This window comes from Bos mutus, chromosome 9 (genome assembly GCF_027580195.1).
Source record: "Bos mutus isolate GX-2022 chromosome 9, NWIPB_WYAK_1.1, whole genome shotgun sequence".
NCBI classification, from domain to species: domain Eukaryota; kingdom Metazoa; phylum Chordata; class Mammalia; order Artiodactyla; family Bovidae; genus Bos; species Bos mutus.
In genome coordinates, this window is record NC_091625.1 from 44,972,110 (window position 1) to 44,992,231 (window position 20,122).

The 20,122-nt window shown below is 41.1% G+C and overlaps 1 protein-coding gene across 3 annotated transcripts in view; it reads left to right on the forward strand.

Annotated features, from left to right (window-relative positions):
• The first annotated feature begins 19,611 nt into the window (after nucleotides 1-19,611).
• Nucleotides 19,612-20,122, forward strand: part of POPDC1 (popeye domain cAMP effector 1) — a 50,745-nt gene continuing 50,234 nt past the window's right edge. For 2 of the 3 annotated variants that reach the window (XM_070376540.1, XM_070376538.1), the window contains exon 1: nucleotides 19,612-19,875. The gene's annotated coding sequence lies outside the window, so the exon portion shown is untranslated. The remainder of the gene's footprint in view (nucleotides 19,876-20,122) is intronic. The other variant, XM_070376539.1, reaches the window with a different exon arrangement.

The window sequence follows — 20,122 nt, forward strand, 5'->3', positions numbered from 1 at the left end:
CTCCAGGTGCTGACCTGGACACTAGGAATATTTCAGGTAACAGAGATCCTATCACTCACAGAGCTCACATTCTGAAGGTGAAGGAGACAGAAAATAAATCAGAAACACCTAGAGACAGAAAGAAATAGTACTGTAGAGAAAGATAAACCAGAGAAGGTGGTTGGGATGGGGCACTGCAATTTTAACAGTAGTCAAGGAAGGCCCGAGAGAGAAAGGTGATGTTTGAGCAAAGACCTGAAGGAGGCAAACAAATGATGAATGCGGCTATTTGGGGAAACAGCAGTCTGGGCCGAAGGAAAGCACATGAGGTCTTTAGGCAAGAGCAGGAGCAGCTAGGAGGCCGGTGTGGCTAGAGCAGAAGGACTGCAAGGGAGAGGGCACAGAGGTCAATCGTGGGGCCTAATTAATTCATGGTAAGAACTTTGACTTTTACGAGAGAATGACCAGAAGCCACTGGAGAGTTTTAAATAGAAGAGTGATGTGATCTGCCCTACATTTTAATAGAATCACCTTGGTCAGTCTGCTGAGAATAGGCTGGAGGAGTCAGGACTGGTCGTGGAAGGGGAGATCAGGGTTCAGTGAGAGATGCTTATTAGACTGAAGTAGAGATAGCTGGAGGAGTCTAGAGTTCCAGAGAAAGGTCTGGGCTGGAGATAAAGATCTGGGAGTATTTCACGTGTGTGTGTTAATCACTCAGTCGTGTCTGACTCTTGGTGACCTTATGGTCTGTCCATGGAATTCTCTAGGCAAGAATACAGGGGTGGGTTGCCATTTCCTTCTCCGGGGGATCTTCCAGACCCAGGGATTGAACCAGAGTCTCTTGCACTGCAGGCAGATTTTTTACCATCTGAGCTACCAGGGATTAGCTGTTTATTTGTTTTTTGTTTTTTTTTTTCACATATAGATGATATTTAAAACCATGGGACTAGATGAGATGGTCAAGGGAGTGAACATAGGTTCAGAAGAAGAAAAGGTCTGGGGACTTTTCCTTGGGCCTCTCCATTGTTAAGAGGATGGGGTAGCAGAGGAAGAGTTGGCAAAGGATTCAAGAAGCAGCAGCTGGTGAGGAAGGAAGAAAACCAAGAGTGTGCAGTCCTGGATGTCAAGAGAAGAAAAGTGTTTCAAGGAGAAGGGAGTGGTGGACTGCCTCAAAGGTAGCGACAATCAGGTAATAGGAAGTCTGAGAATAAACACCTGGGTTGAGAAGCATGGAGGCCACCGATGAAGCTGACAGGAGCAGTTTCAGTGGAGTAAACTGGGGACAAAAGCTTGACTGATGCAGGCTGAGAGAAAATGAGAGGCATGAAATTGGAAGAGCAAGTATAATAATGCTTACCAAGTTTTGATGTAAAGGGAAAGAGAAATAGATGGTAGCCTGAGCTGGAAGTGGGGTCAAGAAAAGAGGATGTTCTTATTGTATATATTTTAAACTGAGAAAAACAACGGGACTCCCCTGATGGTACAGTCGATAGGAATGTGCCTGCCAATACAGGGGACACGGGTTCAATTCCTGGTCCAGGAAGATTCCACACACCTTGGAGCGACTAAGCCGGTGTGCCACAACTACTGAGCCCAAGCACCCTAGAGCCTGTGCTCCACAACAAGAGAAGGCGCTGTAACGAGAAGTCCGCGCTGCGTAACTCAAGAATAGCCTATGCTCCCAGCAACCACACAGAGCCCACACAGCAACAAAGACCGAGCATGACCTAAATACATAAATAAGCAAATTTAAAAGAAGAAAGAAAAATAAGGGCATATTAGTATGAGGGTGGGGATGATCCAGAAGAGAAGGGTGAACTGCTGGGGTGACGACCTTGAGCAGATGAGTCAAAGTCAATCAAGCACAGGCAATCATTAGTTAAGGTGAGAAGGCACAGTATATAGGAGTGTTGTTGCTCACAAATGAGAGATGTGATGGGAGCATATGAAAGTTCTCTCACAATTCTGTGTTCTCAGTGAGCAAGGAAGCAAAGTCATGGGGAGGAGGGGTAAGAAGTAGTGGGGTTGAGTAAAGTACATGATTTTCTCTGTATGTGCACCTGCCGTAAATGGGACAATATGATAGTCTGAACGAGTCTGGATGAGCTATTAAGCTTGGCGTGAACTAAATGGATAGTCAGGCGGTTCCTCTGTCTCCCAGCTACACACAGGCAGTGCTTACGAGCAGACACAATGGCACATGTCTGCCTGGTGCCACTGAAGGCCTTCAGGAAGCACCCACTAGCTTGTCAGCAGGCTTCATGATGGCTCTGGGAGAAATTCTTCTCTTTGTGCCTATAAGACTGCACGGTATTAAATATTAACATACAGAGTACCCCAATGAGCAGTCACACCTTAAGTTACTACCAGCTAATGGAACAACAGGGGTTAATTATCAGATAGCTTTCTAACCATGAAAGTCAACTGAGAACAAAGCCAGGCAGAGATGAGATATAGACTTCTGGCTCAAATCATGTGGCAGAGGGAGGAAAAGAATTCCTAGTCAAGTTTTCCAGAAATGAAATCAATTTTAGATGAGGAAGAAGGAGTACAAACGTAACAGGCTGAACCTAAGAGATGCTATCAGACCTCTTCATCTTCACACTTGGGTTAGCCTGGCACCATCCCTCGGTATTAACAGATCGGCTATTACTCAATACCTTGGTTGCACCCAGCTTTTCTCACTTAAAAAATAAAAAACCCTATAGTGACCTCCATGGATCCACTCTGTATGTTTGCTTTGAAGTGTCTAGCAAACAGCACTTTACCATCTCTAAATATTCTAATCAACCCAGATGGAAAGAAGAAAGCAGTGATATACTGGAAGTGTATCCTGGAAGTGCAATATCACAGTGCATTTAAATTTAATCTCTATTAAGAACTAGGCTCAATTTAATCTCAGTCTAATTGTTTCCAGCCCTAAATTCCTTTGATTCATTTATTGTTGGTAATAGACCAGTAAGATAAGGAAGCAGCTGCTTTCTTGTGTTAAAAATGCTTTGTGCAGGGCACTCAAAGTCGGTGCTCTGGGACAACCCAGAGGGATAGGGTGAGAAAGGAGGTAGGGGGCTGTTCAGGGTTGGGGGGGACACATGTATATCTATGGTTGACTCATGTTGATGTATGGTAGAAACCATCACAATATTGTAAAGTAATTATCCTCCAATTAAAATAATTTTAAAAATTCACAATTTAAAAAACTCCAAAAAACAAACAAAAATGCTTTGTGGCTTTGTACACAAAATATGTATATGCAAAAATAAGTGGAGCACCTTGTTCACAAAGAATAAAGAATTTCACGATTAAGACAGTAGAGCATTTATACCAAGTGTGGAGCTTTCATAGCCTCGGGCTCTCTGTGACTGTATAGGACCCAGGCCCATGAAGCTGGCACAGGCCAAGAACGGTCCCTCTGACTTGAAGGAAATGGGGTGATCGCTTTGTGATTTTTCTGTGCTAAATTTCGTGGTCAGGAAGATCTGAGAAGTAGCCTGAAGGGGAAAGGGTGGGTCTCTGGCTTAAAATGCACCCATAAACACTCCCACCCCAGGCACCAAGGCCAGTTCCCAGAGGCTGCAGGCCCCAGTTACACAGCTTATGTCACTTAGATGTTTGGAAGCTTCCCACCCTCTTGGGACAGGATGTGGGGCAGAGCTAGACTTTCTAACCTGATCTGACCTTTGTGCAAATATGAAACTGGACCAGTGGGATTTTCCCTGGCTCTGTACCCTCAGAAACTCAAAATGCTGACATGTATCTACCATAAAGAATAGTACAATGTGCTCAGCATTCAGAGGTGGAAGAATTTTCTCTTTCCTTCAACAGAGGAACAGAAGGAAATTCATTTTCTCTCTGCTCATCTGAATAAGCTTTGGATGTCATACTGTTACACTGCATAGAACCACAAGGACAGAATTGATTTGACAAAGTAGTTACAAAGTGAAATCCCTCAACTAGGCTGGCCAGAGCCATAAAAAAACAGACTAGACACTGTCTTAAATATAAGAGCTATACACATACAACACTATGTACTTGAGTCCCCTGGTTTGACCAAAGGCTAAATATGTGTGCCATTGGATTGCACCTTCAAACTAGGTTCCATGTTCCATTATGTTGCCTATGGTTATCGAAGAAATAAATCTTCAGAAATGTTGCTCCCAAATTAATATTATTTTTAGTGAAAGACAGTTTTTACACAAATTTGAGAAATCAATGAACCTAATTCCATTATTTTTCTTCAATCTATCAAAAGTTAACATCAGTTCAGTTCAGTTCACTCAGTCGTGTCTGACTCTTCGCGACCCCATGAATCGCAGCACGCCAGGCCTCCCTGTCCATCACCAACTCCCAGAGGTCACTGACTCACGTCCATCGAGTCAGTGATGCCATCCAACCATCTCATCCTCTGTCATCCCCTTCTCCTCCTGCCCCCAATCCCTCCCAGCATCAGAGTCTTTTCCAATGAGTCAACTCTTCGCATGAGGTGGCCAAAGTACTGGAATTTCAGCTTCAGCATCATTCCTTCCAAAGAAATCCCAGGGCTGATCTCCTTCAGAATGGACTGGTTGGATCTCCTTGCAGTCCAAGGGACTCTCAAGAGTCTTCTCCAACACCACAATTCAAAAGCATCAATTCTTTGGCGCTCAGCCTTCTTCACAGTCCAACTCTCACATCTATACATGACCACAGGAAAAACCATAGCCCTGACTAGACGGACCTTTGTTGGCAAAGTAATGTCTCTGCTTCTTAATATGCTATCTAGGTTGGTCATAACTTTCCTTCCAAGGAGTAAGCGTCTTTTAATTTCATGGCTGCAGTCACCATCTGCAGTGATTTTGGAGCCCAAAAAAATAAAGTCTGACACTGTTTCCACTGTTTCCCTAAGTTAACATAAATATCAAGAAAATGCAAATATCAACATCATATGGACCTATTATAGTAAAATACAGGTTTAATTTGATATAACTATGTTTCAAGTTCAAAAATCTTACAGGAATGGAAAGATGTAGCAAGAATGAAATAGTAGTTACTTTAGCACTTGGTCACCGCACTGAGTATTTCCATCATTTTATTTTTTTTTCCCATCATTTTAATGCTGGATTGTACATTTGCATATGATATCAGCATGGTTTCAACATAATGAAGTTTTATTATTATGCTAAATTTGACTAGCTTTAAAACCTGCTAGCTATTAAAGATTGACAGGGAACTTTTTTTGCCCCTCAGAATAGATAATTTGTGTTTTGAACTATAATTTTTCCCTTTACTTCCTTTCAAGCCTTGGTGATCTTAATAAATGTAATTTTATTTATAGGAGTCCAAAATTACTTATTTCTACATAATTTTATAGTAGAACTTTTACCTTCACTTGACTTAACACCAGGTATTTTAGGTCATCTAATTTGAGATTACCTCTCTTATAAATTTATCTCCCACATTATTTAATTACAAAATAATATCTTACCTCTATTTAATGCTTTATAGTTCACAACACATGCATGTACACAAGGTTTCATTCGCTTGTTCCTTTGAAGAATTCCATTTTATGATAAAGATTAGAGAGGTTGCAATCAAACTCATAAGTTATTACACAGCAAAGGAAACCAGAAACAAAATGAAGAGAGAACTTAGAGAATATTTTCAAATGATGTGACGAGCAAGGGTTTAATTTCCAAAATATACAAACAGCTCACACAACTCAGTAACAAAAAAAAACAAACAACCCAATCCAGAAAGATGGGCAGAAACAGACATTTTTCCAAAGAAGACATATAGATGGCCAGTAACCACATACAAAGATACTCAACATTCTTAACTGTTAGAGAAATGAAAATCAAGATTACAATGAGGTGTCACCTCACACTCATCAGAATCATCATCATCAAAAAAAATCTACAAATAATAAATGCTAGAGAGAATGTGAAGAAAAGGGAACCCTCCTACACTGTTGGTGGGTATGTAAATTGGTATAGCTACTATAAAATTGGAGAACAAATTGGAGAACAGTATGGAGGTTCCTTAAAAAACTGAAAACAGCGCTACTGTATGACCCTGCCATCCCACTCCTGGGCACACATCTGGAGAAAATTCCAATTTGAAAAAATACATGCAACCCGATGCTCACAGCAGCACTATTCACAACAGTCAATTCATGGAAGCTACCGAAATGTCCATCAACAGGTGAATAAAGAAAATGTGGTATATACACATACACAATGGAATGTTACTCATAAAGAATGATTAATGCAATCTGTAGCAACATGATGGACTTAGAGATTATCATACTAAGTGGAGTAAGTTAGAAAGACAGACAATTACCATCCGATATTACCTATATGTAGAATCTAAAATATGATACCAATGAACTTACCTTTTGAAACAGAAACAGACTCACAGACATAGAAAACAACCTTATAGTTACTAAAGGGGGAGGGGGGTGGGGGAGGGATAAATCGGGAGCCTAAGATGAGCAGATACAAACTATTATATATTAATTAAATAAACAACAAGGTCCTACTGTACAGCACAGGGAACTATATTCAATATCCTATAATAAACCATAATGGAGAAGAATTTTCAAAGCAGGCTAAAAAAAGATTAGAGAGGCTGAATCACAGTGAATGGTGACGCTCAACTCAAGCCAGTTCTTCCGAATCAGTGTCCTTGTGTTTTCCATGCTACACCAGCCACAGTGCTACTAAGTGACCTGAGAGAAGTAAAATGCCCCCAGTTGGAACTGAAAGAAAACTCAAAGCCAAAATGGTAGTTACACATCTGCTGAATTAGTTAGTGACAGTATGGGGAACATCATCCAGACATGCACCTTCTTCTAAATCATCAGCGACTACCTTGAGCTCAAATGTGGTTTACGAGCAAAAAAGTGCAATCAAACGTAACTCTGTTAAAATGGCTATAACTTCATATAATAAGAAAACATGGCCAAGCTTCTTTGATGCTGTTTAAATAAATTCTTTAAACTCTGAATCTGTCCAGTTTCATTTCAGATATTTTCATGTCTCCTGAAATTTTACTGAGAAGGGTTTCTTATCTTAGGCCATCTCCCCTACTTACATTCCAGGTAAACTAATTCAGTGTTCCTTGTGGTGCTATTTCTCTCTTTCCTAAGAGGGGATAAAATCTCATGTACAATGAAACTCTGTAAACTGAAGTGTTTTCAAACGGTAGCTAGCAAGGTCTCCAAGACAGAGAGGATATTTTTTGATGTGAAGTAAGTTGGGGTTTCTGAAGATCATGGAATATATCTGAAGTGGGAAATAACTCAGTTCATTTGAGATAAAAGTTTAGCTGATGCACAAGCATAATGTCTATTTTTCTGAGAAAAAGAATTCTGTTTTTAAACTCCTCTACTAGTTTACATCTTGCTTACCATTTGGGAACCAGTGCCTGGCATATGGCAGCTGCTTTGTAAATATTTGCTGAGTACAAGGAAAGTAATTGCATCTGTCCTGGATCCATATCTGAATTTTGACAGCAAATCCCCCTTTTAATTTGACTTGAGTAATGCAATGCTATCAATGATTTTGTCATGAAACAAAATGTAAGATTTGTAATAATGTCATTTTTTCTGTATGTCATTTTCTCTGAGACAGAACTGGTATTCTTCTAAATGACTTTCAAAGTCACATTTTTCTTCCCAATATCGTTGAAGAGAGTTGAATAGCACTTGTTCAGGATGCAGTTATTGGTTTTCAGGTTCCAAGATCATTCTTTGGACTGAAAACCTGCAAGCAGATTTAGCTTAGAGACTTCAATGCTGGTAGCATGCAACAGATTACTGTGTTCCCTGTAAGGAATTCCATTTAAAATAATAAATAATATAACTGGTCTCTGTACTTTATTTTTCTCAAAAACGTGTAACTGTGACCTCACCTGAAGCCAATCTCCATACTTGTACTATAATTATATTTTTCTGTGAAAAGTTACCCTGGTCTGCTACTGCTGCTGCTAAGTCACTTCAGTCATGTCAGACTCTGTGTGACCCCATGGACGGCAGCCCACCAGGCTCCCCTGTCCCTGGGATTCTCCAGGCAAGAACACTGGAGTGGGTTGCCATTTCCTCCTCCAATGCGTGAAAGTGAAAAGTGAAAGTGAAGTCACTCAGTCGTGTCCGACTGTTAGCGACCCCATGGACTGCAGCCCACCAGGCTCCTCCGTCCATGGGATTTCCCAGGCAAGAGTACTGGAGTGGGGTGCCATTGCCTTCTCACCCTGGTCTAGTGCTTAGTATATAGCAAGTGCTCATTATTATTTTTTTTGGAAAAAAATGAATAAAATATATAGCAAGTGTAAACTGAAGAGACATTGATCAGACATGTAGAAAACATACCTATCCTTTAACTTGTCAATTGATTTCATCCTGCTCTCACCTCCTCTTCCCAGTGACGGCAAAATATACTTGACCCTATCACTTAAAACCCTTGGACCACAAGGAGATCAAACCAGTCAATCTTAAGGGATATCAACCCTGAATATTCACTGGAAGGACTGATGCCGAAGCTGAAGAACTTGGGCAATCCGGCAGATGGTGAGGGACAGGGAGGCCTGGCATGCAATAGTCCATGGGGTTGCAAAGAGTCAGACACAACTGGGCAACTGAACAACAACAACCACTTAAAAAGTAACTTCTTCCCATCTTAAACGACCATTTAAAATGAACTCATTAGTCGTTCTGAGTTTCTCTTCTTGATCCAGGAGGTGCAGAGGCAAATTTATAAGATATCAGGGCACAGCAGGAGGGCTGCTTCATTCTCTCTGTGTCCTAAGAGTCCTCCTTGGATTGATGGCAATGCTGCTTGGCAACCTGGCCTCTGGGATGGGGGCCCCCAGTGTCCTCCAGTTGCCTCTGACATTGAGCTCTCTGCGCTCCCCCACTACTGCTACTTCCTGACCCCAGGCACTTGCCACCATTCAGACCATTTAAGAATGAGCATCTCAGGGTTAACATCACTTTTTCTCACCTTCCAAACCTATCTTTTCTACCTTCCAAACCTAACTTTTCCATCTAATAAAATAAATATTTTATTATGTTTTATATATGCATATATGTTCCTGTTCCAGCATAAATCATCTAGATGGTAAGCGGGCAAGGGGGAGGAAGGTAGTGATGGGGAACGTGAGGGTGAGCAGGGAGAGAAGGGTCACTATTATAGTGGAGAGGTCATCATAGCTCGAATAAAGTCATTTTCAATCTAGCAGAATATTAAGTGTTATTTTATTTATTAATATTTCATTAGAAAGATAGCATGATTATTTATTTTGCTATATCCACCATTCATAGCAATTTAGGTTGTAAAACACCATTTTAAAAATATTCAGTAGTTCTTCTATTGGAAGATAATATTTGAAAGCAAATGAAAGTATTCTATCAGCTAACATAGGTACCATGGAGACATGAAAGATAAATCAGACACACCTCTACCCACCAGAAACTTACAAAATGGAAGGAAAAGCAAGGCTTGTACATAAACATATAAAATGGAGCAAGTAATAAAAGCCACAACAGAGGCACAAACTGTTCTGGGGAACCCACTTCTGTAATATTACTTTAAAACACATGGTAACACATGCCAACATGTTAAGCCATTAATAATTTCAGTACTAAATGCCAAGGTATTTTAATGACTTAATCATATGGCATCTTATAATGGTCATTAATACTAACATTTTCTACTAGATATTTTCCTACTCAACATCAATTATCTAGGTATTAGAAATGTTAATTATTCATTAAACAGTCATATGATATCATCTACAAGATTTCCTGACTCGTGTTAGAATGTTCTGCTGCTCTCAGGTGCCATTTTCTGAGCTTATATTCATTACACTTCTCTTCAGATAATTTAAAGCAGTATAGTTGATATAAAGACATGAAATCCCTAAGTTGTAGCATACATTAAAACTGCATAAGAATAGTTTTGTATATGGCATATAAACCAAAATGGTGTTGTGTTGGAAAATGTGCTAACCAAGGAGTTCCATTCCTCCCCTACTCTAAAGAGACTCAATGCCTGCAAAATCTATCTTTTCAAATCATGACCTTTTTTTTTCCTATGTAAGTGTGTGAGGTTTTCTGTAGTTTTCAAGCCAAACATCACTGTCATCATTTTCTGCAGCCCTCAGTTCAGTTCAATTCAGTCGCTCAGTCGTGTCCGACTCTTCGCGACCCCATGAATCGCAGCACGCCAGGCCTCCCTGTCCGTTACCAACTCCTTGAGTTCACTCAGACTCACATCCATCGAAGTCAGTGATGCCATCCAGCCATCTCATCCTCTGTCGTCTTCTTGGACTAAAATATATTATATCATTTTTTATGCCAAATGATAAAGCTGCTGGTATGTGGCTCATAAATATTTTATTAGGTTTTATATATGCATAAGCTAGTGAGGTGTCTTATTTTCATGAATTTATTACAACAATTAAAGTAGTCATAATAATAAAAATTTGCATTTAAATAATTCTTTTCTCTTGGGAACTCTGAGTGCTTTTGCACATCAATTAATGCCAGATGACAGCATCATTATTCCCAACTTTATTTTATTATTCCATCTTTATAGTATGTTGCTTTGGGTTTTTGTTTCTAGCCAATGTCAATTACTGGGCTGGCTGTTATCAGGCCTCCAAAACCAGGTTTTTTGAGGATTAATTACATAACAGAATGATAGTGCTCAGTAGAAATTCTATGACTGAAAGATTTGCTTTCACTAGATATAGATCAAAAGTCATTCCCTGGCTTTACTTTCAATCAAAATCTTATCTATACATTCAAATTACACATTAAGAATTGCTATAAGCTGTTTTTCTATCATTAACAACTTTTCCTTTCTAATCACCAAATTAATTATTCATTTAAAAAGCTACTTATACACTAAAAACAGTATTTTTAGAAGTATCATCCTTGGGGTTGTAGCATTTCTCTTCTCTAGAAGTAAAGGTACTTACCATGGGATTCATAGACAGGCTTCAAAGGGTCTGTCATTTTCTAGAAATTCCCAAAAGGGAAAGAACAAAACACAAGAGAGGTCTTGGCAGTGGTTGTTGCCAGATTTTTGAACCTGCGCTTGTGGGAGATCTGTCTGGGAGGGATCCATTTCTGTTTTAAGGATCCAACACAAGCCAGGCCTTGAGGCTTCTTTGGGATTTGACTGTGATTTTGATATTTCTCTGATTCTCTTTTCACACTTTAAAAAAAAAATCACTATTCTGTTATGCTTAGTTACTTATAATAAATTCTTCTTTTGGAAGTAACTTTCTGAGAGATTAGGAAATCCTATTAAATGCTTCATCTATGGCATTTGTTATTTTAATATTTAAAACAAATAATTCACAAATGCAACTCTGCTGTTTTAGAAGGAAAGTTATGTAAGGAAAAACAGACAGAGGGAGTAGCAAGGGTTCTAGTTTCTGCCTAGAGTTGTTGTGTGCACATTTCCGTCAATGCCCACACAGTGAATTACTGTAACTTAGTTCTCTAAGAGCCTAGTTTCTAGAATCTGTTCTAGTACATATTTTATGAATCTGCTTCTGAAGCCAAGATCTCCTTTCTGGCTACTCCGAGGAAATCCCAAACCACCAGATATTTTAGCACGAGTCAAAGTCTTGCAATCTACAAATTTTGTTTGAAATCTCTAGGTCTTGTATATGCTATGTTTCAGCTATTAGAGCAGGCCAATGACACTGAAGATGAAACTACATCTTCATTTCATATGTTCACAGAATATTTCAGCCATTTCATCAGGGAATTTTGATGATGGGAATTCTAATCATTCTTATTGACTGGGTGCCATGTGCAGTGCACTGTAAGTGGGGTGAAAAGGTGTACAATTAAGCTACCAAAAGATGGATGCCACACTCATTTTCTCTTATTGTATTTTCAGCCGCACCGCATGACAAGCATGTGGATCTTAGTTCCCCAGCCAGGGACTGAAACCAAGCCCCTGGCGTTAGAAGTGCAGAGTCTTAAACACTGGACCCCCAGGGAAGTCTGAGGCATTTGTAAAAACTTTAATTCTAAAGATTAGAATTTCCAAACAATTCTGTCAATTAAGAATTACCTTTGAAGTTTTACAAACAAGTAATTTAGGCTCAGAAAAGTTTAATAAATGATCTGAATTTACCCAGTTTACTAAATGTAAAACCATGATTCAAATTCAGCTGCTAATTCCAAATACCCTCCTCTTATAATTCACTGTTCTCTTAAAGTACTGGGTCACTTTTTTGAGTTTCAGTTAGATTTTGTTTCTTTTAAGGGTTGAACCCTTCCGGTAAAAGCTCATTGTTCAATGAACAAAGTATAATTCAACTTTTTAGGGAGCTCCTCCCAGAATGGAGTATTAGAAATATTTAGCCACTGTTTTAGACTGTGGGTCTTTGGGCTGCAACAGTTATATGAAAGATTATACCCTTTTGCTTCATTATTTCCTGTTTTTTATTTAGCCAAGATATAAAACATTTGTTCAGTGTATAACCTGAAAAAAATTAACCAAGTGAGTCAATGTAAAAAGCAGAAAACACACCTGGCTAAAATCCAAAATCATTATTGCAAAATTCAGACTTAAATTGAAGAAAGTAGAGAAAATCACTAGGCCATTCAGGTATGACCTAAATCAAATCCCTTACAATTATACAGTGAAAGTGACAAATAAGATTCAAGGGATTAGATCTGATAGACAGAGAACTATGGAAGGAGGTTCGTAACATTATTCAGGAGGCATTGAACAAAACCATCCCAAGAAAAAGATATGCAAAAAGGCAAAATGGTTGTCTGAGGAAGCCTTACAAATTGCTGAAAGAAGAAGAGAAGCAAAAGGCAAAGTAGAAAAAGAAAGATATACCCATTTGAATACAGAGTTCCAAAGATAGCAAGGAGAGATAAGAAAGCCTTCCTCAGTGACCAGTGCAAAGAAATAGAGGAAAACAATAGAATGGGAAAGACTAGAGATCTCTTCAAGAAAATTAGAGATACCAAGGGAACGTTTCATGCAAAGATAGGCACAATAAAGCACAGAAATGGTATGGACCTAACAGAAGCAGAAGATATTAAGAAGAGGTGGCAAGAATACACAGAAGAACTGTACAAAAAAGATCTTCATGACCCAGATAACCATAATGGTGTGATCACTCACCTAGAGGCAGATATCCTGGAGTGTGAAGTCAAGTGGGCCTTAGGAAGCATCACTACGAACAAAGCTAGTGGGGGTGATGGAATTCCAGCTGAGTTATTTCAAATCCTAAAAGATGATGATGTTAAAGTACTGCACTTAATATGCCAACACATTTGGAAAACTCAGCACTGGTCAGAGGACTGGAAAAGATCAGTTTTCATTTCAACCCCAAAGAAGGGTAATGCCAAAGAATGTTCAAACTACTGTACAATTGCACTCATTTCACATGCTAAGCAAGGTCATGCTCAAAATCCTCCAAGCTAGGCTTCAACAGTACATGAACCAAGAACTTCCGGATGTACAAGTTGGATTTAGAAAAGTTAGAGGAACCAGAGATCAAATTGCCAACATCCATTGGATCATAGAAAAAGCAAGAGAGTTCCAGAAAGACATCTAATTCTGCTTCATCTAATTCTGCTAAAGCCTTTGACTGTGTGGATCACAACAAACTGTGGAAAATTCTGAAAGAGATTGGAATACCAGACCACCTTGCCTATCTCCTGAGAAAGCTGTATAACTGATCAAGAAGCAATAGTTAGAACTGAACATGGAACAACAGACTGGTTCCAAATTGGGAAAAGAGTACATCAAAGCTGTATACTGTCACCCTGCTTATTTAACTTATATGTAGAGCAAGCACATCATGAGAAATGCCAGGCTGGATGAAGCACAAGCTGGAATCAAGATTGCTGGGAGAAATATCAATAACCTCAGATATGCAGATGACACCACCCTAATCACAGAAAGTGAAGAGGAACTAAAAAGCTTCTTGATGAAGGTGAAAGAGGAGAGTGAAAAAGCTGGCTTAAAACTCAACATTCAAAAAACTAAGGCCATGGCATATGGTCCTATCACTTCATGGCATACAGATAGGGAAACAATGGAAACAGTGACAGACTTTATTTTCTTGGGCTCCCAAATCACTCCAGATGGTGACTGCAGCCGTGAAATTAAAAGATGCTTGGTCCTTGGAAGAAAGGCTATGACAAACCTAGACAGCATAATTAAAAGCAGAGACATTACTTTGCCAACAATGGTCCATATAGTCAAAGCTATGGTTTTTCCAGCAGTCCTGTATGGATACGAGAGTTGGGCCATAAAGAAGGCTGAGTGCTGAAGAACTGATGCTTTTGAATTGTGGTGTGGAGAAGACTCTTGAGAGTCCCTTGAACTGCAAGGAGATCCAACCAGTCAACCATAAAGGAAATCAGCCCTGAATATTTACAGGAAGGACTATTGCTGAAGCTGAAGCTCCAATACTTTGGCCAACTCATGAGAAGAGCCTACTCAGTGGAAAAGACCCTGATGCTGGGAAAGATAGCATGCAGGAGAAGGGGACAACAGAGGATGAGATGGTTGGATGGCATCACCAATTCAATGGATGTGAGTTTGCACAAACTCCGGGAGATAGTGCAGGACAGGGAAGCCTGGCATGCTGCAGTCCATGGGGTTGCAAAGAGTCAGACAGGACTGAGCAACTGAACAACAACAATGCAAGATGTTAACAGCAGGGGAAACTGAGCAAGGGAGAAAGGGGTACATAAGAGCTTTCTACACTATCGGCCTGATCATCTGTGAGCCTAAAACTGCTCTAACAAAACCAAGTCTATTATTTTTTTAAAAAGGAAAATAAATTTAAAAAACAGTTAGTGAGGTTGGTTTTCAAACTGGTCAATGAAAGAGTTAATGTAATATTTAATGAGCTTAAGTACAGAAAGAATCTAATCAAAAGGGAACCATCCTACACTGCTGGTGGGAATGTAAATTGGTGCAGCCATTACGGAAAAAGCAGTATGGAGGTTCCTCACGAAGCTTAGGAGAAGGCAGTGGCAACCCACCCCAGTACTCTTGCCTGGAAAATCCCATGGACAGAGGAGCCTGGTAGGCTGCAGTCCATGGGGTCGCACAGAGTCGGACATGACTGAAGCAACTTAGCAGAAGCAGCAGCAGCAAGAAGTTAAAAATAGAGTTGCCATATGACCCAGAAATCCCACACCTGGGCATATATCTGGATAAAAGTAATTCAAAGAGGTCCATGCATCCTTATGTTCACAGCAGCACTATTTACAACAGCTAAAACCCAGAAAAAAAACTAAATATCCACTGGCAGATGAATACATAAAGAAGATGTGCCATAGATCACACAATGGAATACTACTAGGCCATAAAAGGAGTGAAATTATGCCATTTGCAGCAACATGGATGGACCTAGAGATTATCATACTAAATGAAGTCAGAAAGAGAAAGACAGATACTATATTGTATCACTTATATGTGTAATCTACAATATGACACAAATAAACTTACATATCAATTAGAAACAGACTTGCAGACATAGTGGCTGCAGGGGAGGAGCAGGAGGAATGGATTGGGAATTTGGGATTAGCAGATGCAAGCTATTACATATAGAATGGATAAACCAAAAGGCTTTACTGTATAACCTAGGGAGCTATATTCAACAACCTGTAATAAACCATAATGGAAAAAATATGAAGAAGAATGTGTGCTTGTGTGTGTGTGTGTGTGTATAAAACTGAATCACTTTGCTGTGCACCAGAAATTAACACACTGTAAATCAACTATACTTCAAAAAATAAAAACTTTATTAAATTACTTTACTAAAAAAGAAAGACTTTAACCAAATTACTGTTTAATTGCTGATCAGAACTGTCTACCATGAGACCATACCAGAAGCTATGACCCTCATGCAGTTAGCAGTAACATTTGAATATACACCAATGTAACCAAGGGCAGATAGAGGTAAAGAAGGTAATGCTACATAATTTTAAAACCAGTGACTTCCTCAGGTCTTGATTTATTTTCATGAAACTTACTCTATCTGAACTTTTAAACTTCATCAAGGTTTTGTTCAAATGATAAAAGCACATTATGATGCCCATAGGGAAATAAAGGTAGAAATAATTATTTATATCGATCCAACGATGGCACCCCACTCCAGTACTCTTGCCTGGAAAATCCCATGGACAGAGGAGCCTGGTAGGCTGCAGTCCATGGGGTCGCTAAGAGTCGGACATGACTGAGCAACTTCACTTTCACTTTTCACGTTCATGCATTGGAGAAGGAAACGGCAAGCCACTCCAGTGTTCTTGCCTGGAGAATCCCAGGGACGGGGGAACCTGGTGGGCTGCTGTCTATGGGGTTGCACAGAGTCGGACACAACTGAAGTGACTTAGCAGCAGCAGCAACCTGTACTAGCCAGAGCTTTTGCAGAGGAGACAAGTTCCCTACATTTTGCTATTTATGCCTCATATCCTTTTATTCTACATTTCTGTGCAAGCTACCCTTCTGCATCATATTTGTTTTCACACAGTTCTCCGAATCTTTCAATCTGATCTTTCCATGACCAGCAGAAGGAGACCAAGGAGACTAGGGCACTCCCAAACCTGAGTTTTTATGTCTAGAATTCTTATTTCTAATTTTATAGAGCTGGTATTCATATATCAACAGTAAGAAATTTAAAAATAAAATTATGCTTTGAATCCTTAGACAGGGTATAGTGAAGGAGATGGGTTAAATTCAATCCAACCATTCTGTGGAACACAGACTCCAAGAAAACAGGCTCTATCCAAGGCCAAGACTCAAGTTTGATGATATCAAATGCAGTACTCTTTTCATAAAAGTATGCAGTCTTTACATGATTGCCTCGCAGACATCTTATCCTGTTAGGTAAGGAGTGAGGATGTCCTGTAACAGCTGACTCCATAACTACACCTTTGGAGTCTGCCATTCCAGTATGCAAAAGCCAGAACCTGGGCTCTATTTTAGTAAGTATGTGTTTAAATTTTAACATATAATAATCATAGAAAATTTAACAGAAGCAGCAGCAGGAAGAGGGGCAGGAGAGGTTGGAAGATGAATGAAGATGAAGAGGAAAGGAAGGAGAGAGAGGGAGGGAGAAGAGGAGGAAAAAAAGAAAAATCATCTACAACTTCAGTACCCTGAGGTAAGAAATGTAAGTACTTTAACATCCTGGGTGATTTGTAATGTTCTCCACACTCTTGTAACTTGCCTTTTTCTATTTAACATCTTTTTATGGGAGGCAGTCTAGGAAGTGACAGAAGTTGGCAGGAACTGCATAGGTAGTGGACAGGAGCATAAACTCCAGAATTAGACTGCCTGATTCACATCATGGCCCAGCTTCTCATTAGCTGTGTGACCCTGAGCAGCCTACTCGACCTCTCTGTTACCCCAGTTTCCCATCTACAAAATGGAGATAATAATAGTAACTACTTCTTCATAGAGTCCATCATGAGGATTCAGTGGCTTAATATAGCTACTTACATCCACTTATAAAAGTGCCTGGCACAAAGTATACTCTATATCAAGGGGAAGCAAACTTTTTCAGTAAAGAACCAGATAGTAAAAACTTTAGGCTCCGCAAGATCGTATAGTTTCTATCACAACTCCTCAATATAGCCCAAAAGCAGTCATAAATTAATGAGCTTGCTGGGTTCCAATTAAACTTTATGAAGACTGTGCTTGAATTTCATATAATTTTCACATCATGAAATGTTCTTCTTTTGATGATGTCAACCATTAAAAAATGTAAAAACTATCTTAGATGGGTAGTTGGCTGGGTCTCTGGGCCAAAGTTTACTGACCCCTGTTCTGTATAATTTGCAGATATTATTATGTCTGTAATATCTTTCTATGAATTATTTTTAATAGCTGCTTAGAACAATTATAGGTAATTGTTTGGATGACCTAAAATTTACTTAGTCCCCTATGATTAGAATTTAGGTTATTTCCAGTGTTCATTACTATAAGCCATTCTCCAATGATTATCCATGCAAAATCTTTGTGCGCATTTACGATTAAACCTACATCTTAAACTGCATGTAGTGGTAGCTACCAAAATTGCTAGCAGTGCATCTAAAAAAGAAACAGACTCTGAAGAAGTAGCCCTGAAAGTAAATTTTGGATAGATACAGCAAATTTCAAACATGATAGAGAAGGAGGTCTATAAGTAGAATATGTAGCCATACACACAGAACTTGCTCTGTAATACATACTAAGCCTTTTATACATATTGAATCAATTAGTCTCCCAAACAGTCCTGCTGCTGCTACTGCTAAGTCGCTTCTGTCGTGTCCGACTCTGTGGGGCCCCATAGACAGCAGCCCACCAGGCTCCCCCGTCCCTGGGATTCTCCAGGCAAGAACACTGGAGTGGGCTGCCATTGCCTTCTCCGATACATGAAAGTGAAAAGTGAAAGTGAAGTCGCTCAGTCGTGTCCGACTTTTAGCGACCTCATGGACTGCAGCCTACCAGGCTCCTCCGTTCATAGAATTTTCCAGGCAAAAGTACTGGAGTGGGGTGCCATTGCCTTCTCTGAAACAGTCCTGAGACAGGTGCAATGATCATCATCATCATCCCCAAGGTATAAAAGAGGAAACTGAGGCACAGAAAAGCTAAGTAACTTCCCCAAAGCCACACAGAGGGCTGGTGGTAGAGGAAGGATTCTAACCTGGTCTTTGAAGCACTCTGAGCCATGTTCTTGAAGAAGATGCGGCACTGCTTCTCCACTAGACACACCTGGCAAGGGTCCACACCCAAGTACTCACTTTATAATGTGCCCGTGGTCTCTGGAGCATGTTTGGCACACACGAAAGACCTCACACTTTAATACTCGGCACAAACTCTGTCCGTCAATGGAACACTTGGGGTGGAAACTGTGAATGCCCAGCTAATATTCCCCTTTTGTCCTCCAACTCCTCCCCTGTACCTATTTTTCATTAATTTGCCTAGCATTTCTTACCCCCAAACAGTTGTCCTCTATAAACAGTAAAGACTGATTGGGGCATACTTTCATAAGCTGGCTTTTCAAATTAGGGGTCCCGAATCTGCCAAATTCACGTGGCAAATTCCGGTGGAGCTTCGCCTCCAGTGGAGACCTGGCGTTGCCACGGAAATGCAAATTTCAGATCAATACCTTCTTTCGATGGAAACAAAACAGTGGCTGGTGTCGAAGTCTCCCGCGTGGCCCCCCAAGCAGCAGCAGGGCCGGCTCCCCGAGGGCGCCATCCCGCGTCCGCGACGGTGGGGACCAAACCGCCAGCTCCGCCGCCAGGTTCAGACTCCAGAGTTGGGCGCTCTCCGGGTCCTTTCGCCTTGTGCTCAGATGCGAGCGACTATCCTAGAAAGGAGTTAGGCGACTTTGTGGGGAAATGATTCTAGTTTTCTTTCTTCTCCTGATTTTTCTCTCTCCTGGGACCCGACCGCTTCGAGTTATCCCCATGAGGATGAACAACCTTCGCCGCTGGCCCCAAGATGTTGCCCGCCCCTCACTCGTGCCCAAACAAGGGCAGAACCCAGAAGAAGAGAGGAAACCAGAAAAGAAAAAGCGGGTGTTTCAAATGGACCACACTTGTGCCGACGCGGCAGCGGAGTTGCAAGAGCCAGGACGGGAATCCTGGCTGAGGCCGGGGACTCCGCCCGCCGGGGGGCGCAGGGACGCCGGGCGCGTGCGCGGTGCGGCCCCAACCCCAGCCGCAGCTGCCGCGATGCCTATTTTAGTCAAAGCCGCTGCCGGCGCCCGGACCCGGCACCGGAGGAGCAGCATCTCAACCCGGGATCGGCTGAGGTTTTCGCGTCGCGCTCCCGTCGGGTGGCCAAGTCTGTGTCCCCCTCAGCCGCCGCTGCTGCACTAAACTTTGGCCAGCTCCGCCCGGGCTCCGCGCCAGGGACGAGCCAGGTAAGGAGCGAGAGGAACAGCTGCCTCGGGCTCCCCCAGGGCGCCCGGTTATTTGCAGGATCGCGCTCTCTAGGCTAAATCGGGAAGTGAAAGTTAGATCCCTGCTCCGCTGGGAGCAACTTTGTCCTCCCGGGCGGTGGCTGCGGGATCTCCGTGCTCCGGACCACTGGGAACCCCGCCCTCTCCTCTCTGGCCGCGCCCTCGTGGGGTTCCCTGTCCTTGGAAGCCGCCCTTCACCCGGGGTCTG